Source organism: Triticum dicoccoides, unplaced genomic scaffold, assembly GCF_002162155.2.
Source record: "Triticum dicoccoides isolate Atlit2015 ecotype Zavitan unplaced genomic scaffold, WEW_v2.0 scaffold59418, whole genome shotgun sequence".
Classification (NCBI taxonomy): domain Eukaryota; kingdom Viridiplantae; phylum Streptophyta; class Magnoliopsida; order Poales; family Poaceae; genus Triticum; species Triticum dicoccoides.
This window is the reverse complement of record NW_021284684.1, coordinates 1-8,556: the sequence shown is the minus strand read 5'-3', so window position 1 is coordinate 8,556 and position 8,556 is coordinate 1. Positions and strand designations below refer to the sequence as shown.

The window sequence follows — 8,556 nt, the reverse complement described above, 5'->3', positions numbered from 1 at the left end:
CTTCTTCTTCTTCTTCTCCTTCTGCTCCTTCTTCTGCTCCTTCTTCTGCTCCTTCTTCTTCTTCTTCTTCTTCTTCTTCTTCTTCTTTTTCATGATGCTCACCGCCGTGCGTGAGTAATTCCATCTTAGGCTTGCTGGAGGTGATTTGTTGGATGAGATTTACCATGTAATCAAGTTAGTTTTGTTAGGGTTTGATCCCTAGTATCCACTATCACTACAAGAGATCGGGCCTACTGTGACGAGACAAAAAATGTCATCGAATAGCTAATAACGTCACAAATTACCCCTAAGTGACGTTTTATGGGCATCATGAGGATTGTCACGGAATCCCCGTCACAGATTACTCCTAGTGACGGCGCGTGCAAAATAACGTCATTGAAGATGGGACCTTCAGTGACGTTCTCCAGAACATCATCAAGTTGTTATTTCCGTGACAACCAAGTAATGTCACACGCTACAAGAAAATATGCCATATTGTACCATATTCGGTGATGTAGCAACGTCACTGAATTCATGACACGTCTAATGCCGGAGTAGACTATCCCATTGCTAGCATCATTACTTTCATTATTAATGAAGATGACGCCACATATATTTAATTTACTTTGAATTTAAATCATGACAAATTAATAAGTCCACTGTATTCCAAATGTATATCACAATAAGTATTTAATTCATATCACATTGTATAAATAAGTTAAGATCCAAATCACATCATAAATTTACAATATTATATACTTCATCATTTCAGCTCAATCGTCCTATCAACATAAATGATAGTAAAAATAACACTAGCTCATGAGTTTGAGACAACAATAGACAAGTTGAAAACCAATATTTAGATAAGTAAAGACTACATGTGTTATCCTGATGATTGCAATATATGATTCAACAACTATCTTTCCATTGCAAAAGGATGGCCTTCATGCACCATTAGGTTTGGATTGGGACTTCTGAGTTGCTTGAGCACTTAAGAGAAAACCAATCAGGTTATCCGTCTCTTGTTGCTTCTTTTGCCAAGCTTCATTCTTCTCTTGCTGGATCTTCTTCACATCTTTGAATTCTTCGTGTTGCTTCCTCTACATCTCTTCAAATGCTCTCTCTTGTGCTTCAAGTCTCACCACTAACTCCTATCGGTGCCTATAAATCGACAAAACACAACAACGTTGCATCCTGATGAGATGAAAATAGACAAGATAACAAGGTACAAGAGTACCACTAAGAAGCTTACAATCTATCAAAATATGAATGTAAAATAGAGAGGTACATTATTAAATGTGAAGGCAAACATTCGAATTGGCAAATGAAACAGTAAACCCACAAACAACTTATAATGGTTAAAAACATGCACAACCAAGAGATAAATTTCATTTATCATTTTGAGAAACATCAAGCATCACTAATAAGATATCAAGTCAGCAACCCAGGCCAGAAGCAACTATGCTTGGACAACAGTTTTTTAGATCAAACTAAACCAGCCTATATCGTTCTGCTAAAAATCAAGCACATAAACAAATCAACAAATCATACTGGATTTCCGGATTAGAAACCATACATTACAACCTTATTCTCATGCCTTCGTGTTGCAGCAACAAAAACCATGCAACAAACCATGTATTTCTCATTACAAGCATTTATTATTTTTATGTTACTTTGGATTATTGGATTTGGATCAAAGCATACATAAACAGCGAAGAACTCCTTAGTTTGTTACAAGAACTGAAAACGAATGTCTTATTCACAAATATTTGTGTTTTCATTTTCTCACTATCATGAGGGCTCTGTGCACGTGCAGAAAAGCAAGAAAAATTTATCAACCAGAACACAACAAGAAACAAGATAAGTACCTGTCCCTTGCATCTCTCGCATCGCCATCCTTTTGTTCAATTCTTTATTCTAGAACTCAGATCTATGCTGATGAAGTAAAGGTCCCAGATCTCTCGGATCTTGATGCATAACTCATGCTGGAAAGGAAGGTGCTCTGGGTGCTTTCTTCCTTTAGAACTTCAGCCACAATCATTGAATCAGACACTGGTTGCTCACCTTCTGATTGTGTTTCCCTTTTCTTTTTAGTCGCATTCTATTGTATAAAGGAAAAGATTGATGCTTAAGCAAGGCAAAGTTCATATGATGTATACACTGAATCAATATGAGAATCTATTTCAAGTCAAAAACAATAAAGGAAGAAATCTTACATAGGCTAGATGTGCCGGCTCGCTCATGCTGCCAGTCTTGCTGTTCGTATGGGTCTCTTTGAAATACTCAATGGGACTTGGGTCCTGATTATTATACTTGCTTTTTTCTACAAGATATATGAAAATCTAACATTACTACTCCATATATAATGACAAGATGCGATAGACATAGGACTACAAGTAAGGTATTTGGAATTCTTACAATTTTACTAAAAGTGGAAACATAAGACCTAGATCCAGTCTTTTGGTGATGCTCGACAACTTCTCAGTTTTGCGTTTTCATTTTTGGCATGGTACAACCTTTAGGTACCTGGGTCAAACAAGTCAAGCAAAAGAAGGCAGTGAATCAACAGTGACCTATGCAATGTCAACACTAGTTCAAAAAGGCAGGCAATGAACATAGATAGCATTGTCTAAAAGAGTGGAGGAACAACATGAATCAATCTTTAGTCAACTATTTGTGATACTTATAATGCAAAGTGACATACACATGATACAAGCAAGAATAATTAAAGCTAGTGAATCCACACTGATGTACACATTATTTAAGATGTAAGTCCACATGATATATTACCATTTCTTTGGACATAGACTATGTTGCACGGATACTTGGATACGTATTGGATACGCGATACGGGGATACGCCCAATACGGCAATTTTCTAAAAACTAGGATACGGGGATACGTCTGTATATACATAATTATTAAATATATGAAAAAATAACGAGTTTTTTTGTAGGAAATGCACTGTTTTATTTAAAAAATTGAAGTCTTCACAATTGCTTAACAAATACTGCATGGATCTCTTGTTGCCTCCTTTCCCTTTCCCAGTATTTTCCAACATCTGGACGTAGCTCCACAAAGGCTTCTTCTCATTATCATCTTCCGGAATCACACGAGCAACAACCAATACATGGACTGCAACCATGCTACCTCCACTACATGCGTCACTTCTAACTGAAGAAGACCTAATAGACATGGCCGATCTGCACGGTAAAAGGAGGAGATTAGGAAAACAGATTAGTCAAACTGATCTAATCTTAAAATCTGAACCTAAAACACCTACATACAGAATTCAGAGAAGGAGATGGAGAAGAGAGATCAGAGAAAGAGAGGGAGATGAGAACATACCTCCTGTAAGGGAGACACGAATGTCTTCTGCCGGCGACGAGCCGGCGACCGATCAGCGTTGATTGGACGGAGAGTTGGAGAAGAACATGTGGGAGAGGAGAGGACTGGATCTGAGATTTATGGAGAGTTGGAGACCTGTGGGCTGTGGCTGCTCGCCTGCTCCAAAGAGTCGAGGGGACGAGGTGGCCAGTTTTCAATCGAGGGGACGAGGATGACGTGCGGCGGCGCTAGGAGGGGATCGAGGAGTTTTCAGTTTTACACATCAAACAAATTGGTTGCTGTATCCAAAACATATCCCAGAGGTATCCCAGACGTATCAAACACTATTTTCTTTTTTTAAAATCAATAAATCACAGGATACTTACAGGATATGTATCGGGCAGTATCAGGGCAGTATCCGAGTATCGGGGCAGTATCCGGCAGGATACCCGCACTTTTTGAAGTATCCGTGTAACGTAGGACATAGAAAGGGTGGCTTCCTCTTCATCTCTCAAATCCCCTTCCTGGAGCTTACATGAATATAACAAAGTAGATAAGTTAGGATGCAAGCACAGGATGTACTAATATTGTATATAAATGATGATCTCACGCATTGGGATCTAACAAGCAAAGCAATCAACAGCCAGCAAGCCAAGAAAAACAAGAACAAAATGTTCAGAACAAAAAACAGGAAAAAATATTATTACCGTAGCTACTGGCATAGTTTAGAAACCAGAAAGTTTACTACTCTTTTAGAATTAAGGCACGATGGATGGTGCTGTATGTTTGCAAAGTAGGAGCAGCTTGATTTTACCCAGCTTAGTATGTAAGAATATAGTAGAATACTGAAGCTTACAATGTATCTGCTTTTATCAAAGTTCCAGGCATACTGAAAATGCTTGTGGGCTTCAGACGCTTAACATCATGGGTAGCTAAATTAGGAGAGGAATGGCAGAGATTAGGTTTAGTTCTCTTTTAACTAGTACTAGAGAGAAAAGTACACTGATACAGAGCTAAAATCTCCTTAACGAGTCAAAATCAAGTGATGTCTCAGTTATTATTCAGTTTGGACAGCACTAGTTAAGGACTATTTATGGGGCATCAGAACCACAAAAATAGAATTTAGTTTCGCATTTTAGCATAGATAAAGTGGCTGCATCAAGAAGCTAGTTTATTCGGACATGTAGATACAGGGATACAAGGATGCACTGCTTCCTTCTTGTAATTAGTTCTCCTTTTATATGTTGCATACTTTAGTTCATGCGTTTATGTTCGTCTGATTATGACACCATACAGCGATCGAGAGCATCTAGTTTTATAATTACAGCTGAGTACAACCATCAGATGGTTAACATATAATTTTCTTCTGAATGCAAGAGTAGCCATACAAGCACATGGCCGCAAAAGAAATCTCCCAGCTAAGGCCACGCGTCTCATACCTAACTGAACTTTTCAGTAACAGTAACTATACTGCAGTAGCATATATTCAGGTTCAGCCCTTTTTACAATAGCGGGCTATAACAAATGCAAAACCATGTTCTCACTAGTGTAGTTTTGCACACAGATCGATCAATAGGATATAAGTAAAGTTATCTAGCAGGAGGTTCAGGCTTTTTACCATCGCAGGCTATGGCAAATAACTAATTGCAGAGAAGGGCGGGATGAGTACTAGTAGTACTACGCATGAACCCTAACCATTGAACACCAAGGGGTGGCGGGATGAGGAAATCACCGAGAGACGTCGCCAGGCGCTGGGGAAAAGACATCTGGGTGCTCACTGGGCGGGTTGATGCGGTGGATCCAAGCTCGGCGGCGGGGAGGCCTCCTTCAAGATGGTGTCCCTGGTCGCTGCAATTGGGGGAGAAGAGGGTCGGATCCTCTCAAGGCGGGATGTTTGTGTGGATCCGAGCTTGGCCTGTAGGGCGACCTCCCCCAATCTGCCGCCGCCAGTCGTTCCAATCGGGGCAGTAATCTTGGGGAGAAGAGAGCCGGTTGAATCGGGGCATAAGATATATGCGACGAGGGCGGTGGCTCTTCGCGGGTGAAATAGAATGAGGAATTTTGGCTGGGTCTTTGACGAGTGGGGACACAGGGTGGATGAGGGGGAAAATAGAGAAATGGGGCGAAAAGAGTATTTGGATGGAGGGAAAAGAGTTCTTTTTGCGGAGAAATGATTTATTTTTAGGATTTAATTTCTACTTTGATATCATGTAATTCATTTAATTTGAAATAAATAGCAAATGATTATTAGAAAAAATAAATCTTATATAAACATTATGATGTGGTATTTTCCATGTAGTTTTTTATAATTGTAATGTATGTCGAAACTTGTACACAATGGCCTTAAATATGTTTTTCTCGCCCACACGGGTTCCTGCGGTATTGATCCCGACCATGATGGAACCAATGGTTTGATTTCAATCGGGATCAGACGACAAAGAGATGGTTTGTATCTGTTATGGAGATGGATGGTTCGCCATATAGATAAATCATTTAATTTTTTAGATAGAACGAAACAACATCACCTCACGAGCACCCTATTCAAGTTTTTTTCCCAACAACTACCTGTTTATAGATAAGAATAAAAAAAGATTTTCCATCTAATCTCGTCTTTCCATTTTAACTTTTGAGATAGAGAAAAACAACATTAGCTCACCAACGCCCAACTGAAGTTTTCAACACAGCCGCTACCTATTTATTCTAGAAATAATAACAAGATAATTGTGTTAATTTTTTCCATTGCACGTTCAATTTCCATTTTTATTTTGAGATAAACAACATCAGATCACAAATGTCCAATTAAACTTTTCGCCGATGCACTACCTATTTATAGTAGAAAAAACAAAATAACCACCTTACGAAAATGAGAGAACAAACCAAGGTTTTCTGTTTATAAAAAACAATAAATATAAGTATTTCCATGGACACTACCTACTTATATTAGATAGAGCAAAATAATTACAACCCTTAATAGCATTTGGAAAAATTATGGCGAATACCACTACCCAAACTGATGCATGGGTCCTACCTCTCAATAACCCATGAACTATCTATGGCGGGTCACACTACTAGACGTTACATGACAAAAAATATTGTTCATCACACATTAGTAGGTTCGGTTACACTGGCAAGTCCGTCATGAAAATACCAAACTGTCACAGAAATTGGCAGTCAGGTGTGCTCAGAGGCCGAGGCAATTAAGTAACGTTTATCGTCACCGATTTGCAGTAATCGGTGACATTGTCCACCATCATCATGAGGATTTTCGTCATAGTATGTCAATTTTGTTGTAGTGTATGTTCTGAGATTGATGTTGCTATGACTTTGCTATGTTTAATGCTTGTCACTAGGGCCCGAGTGCCATGATTTTAGATCTGAACCTATTATGTTTTCATGAATATGTGTGTGTTCTTGATCCTATCTTGCAAGTCTATAGTCACCTATTATGTGTTATGATCCGACAACCCCGAAGTGACAATAATCGGGATACTTCTCGGTGGTGACCGTAGTTTGACGAGTTCATGTATTCACTATGTGTTAATGCTTTGGTCCGGTTCTCTATTAAAAGGAGGCCTTAATATCCCTTAGTTTCCGCTAGGACCCCGCTTCAGCGGGAGGGTTGGACAAAAGACGTCATACAAGTTCTTTTCCATAAGCATGTATGACTATTTACGGAATACATGCCTACATTACATTGATGAATTGGAGCTAGTTCTATATCACCCTATGTTATAACTATTGCATGAGGAATCGCATCCGGCATAATTATCCATCACAGATCCATTGCCTATGAGCTTTTCATATATTGTTCTTCGCTTATTTACTTTTCCGTTGCTACTGTTACAACTACCACAAAAACCCAAAAACATTTATCTTTACTTTTGCTACTGTTACCTTTATTATCATACCACTTTTGCTACTAAATACTTTGCTGTAGATATTAAGTTATCCAGGTGTGGTTGAATTGACAACTCAACTACTAATACTCAAGAATATTCTTTGGCTCCCCTTGTGTCGAATCAATAAATTTGGGTTGAATACTCTACCCTCGAAAGTTGTTGCGATCCCCTATACTTGTGGGTTATCAACACCATTCCCGTAGAACCTTTGTCCAACATTAGGATCAGCCATGCAACGGACTACCGCATGAATTGGTACGATGGAACTATGGTGAGATTGAATAAGATAGCATGAACCTCGCACATGGCAGTCAAAGGTGGTCCATGCTGCCTGCGGCCGATTTGTTGTCGTACAAGTACAAAGACATTGTCCTCCTTTCTAACCGCATCTGCACGGTGACAAGCAAGGGACTTGTTTCGTATGGGCCACATCCTACGATATACTTCCTCTCTCCCAGTTTATTTGTTTTGAATCTTTTTGTTTTATAAGTTCCAAATTCAAATTTAGAGCTCCCCATAACATGTTGAGATTACAATGTCCATTAAATCATTGCGTGCATGTATAGTAAAGAAACAAATCTCAAGTTTGGCACAAGTTCGTGCAGCAGTAGCACCACAAGGCCTGGCGCAGGAGTTACATTTCTCTATCAGGGCCCTCGTGACTGAGCTTCAGCGTCTTACTACACCTGCCTTTGAGTCAATAACATGTGGACCCGATAGGTGGCTGGTCCACATGTAATGCTCCCGAAGGCAGAGGGGCAATGGGGCCGAGAGGGGTGAGCCGCAAGTAGGGGGACGTGTGGTGTCATGGGTTCGAGCGGCATCGTGGGAATCGCGTGTGGCTGTGGTAGAAACTTGATGCTCGCCGCACTTAAGGTGGCCCACATGTCATGCACACAAAGGCAGAGGGGCGCTGCGGCCGAGAGTGGTGAGGCGCACGTCGGGGGACGTGGTACCATGGGTTGGAGCGGCATCGTGGGAATCGCGAGTGGCAGTGGATGAAACATGATGGTCGCCGTAGTTGAACTTCCATGGACAAGTTGTCATGTCTATGGATACATGCAATTGCATACCGATCACTGGAAGGAGTAGTAGAGAAAGCTAGGCAGATAAATAGTTCCTTATAATCAAGCGGACCCATGCTACTTCTTCTTCTTCTTCTTCTGCTTCTCCTTCTTCTTCTGCTTCTCCTTCTTCTTCTTCTCCTCCTTCTGCTTCTCCTCCTTCTTCTTCTTCTGCTTCTTCTTCTTCAGCTTCTTCTTCTTCTTCTTCTTCTTCTTCTTCTTCTTCTTCTTCTTCTTCTTCTTGTTCTTCTTCTTCTTCTTCTTCTTCTTCTTCTTCTTCTTCTTCTT

General features: G+C 40.0%; 1 long non-coding RNA gene across 1 annotated transcript; it reads right to left on the bottom strand.

Moving 5' to 3' along the window:
* Positions 1-747: 747 nt before the first annotated feature.
* On the bottom strand, positions 748-2,849 carry LOC119347133. The gene is made up of 4 exons (XR_005168148.1): positions 2,398-2,849; positions 2,196-2,302; positions 1,848-2,080; positions 748-1,140 (listed from the first exon to the last, which is right to left on the bottom strand). It is a non-coding gene; the product is annotated as an uncharacterized LOC119347133 (long non-coding RNA).
* Between the last annotated feature and the right edge of the window lie 5,707 nt (positions 2,850-8,556).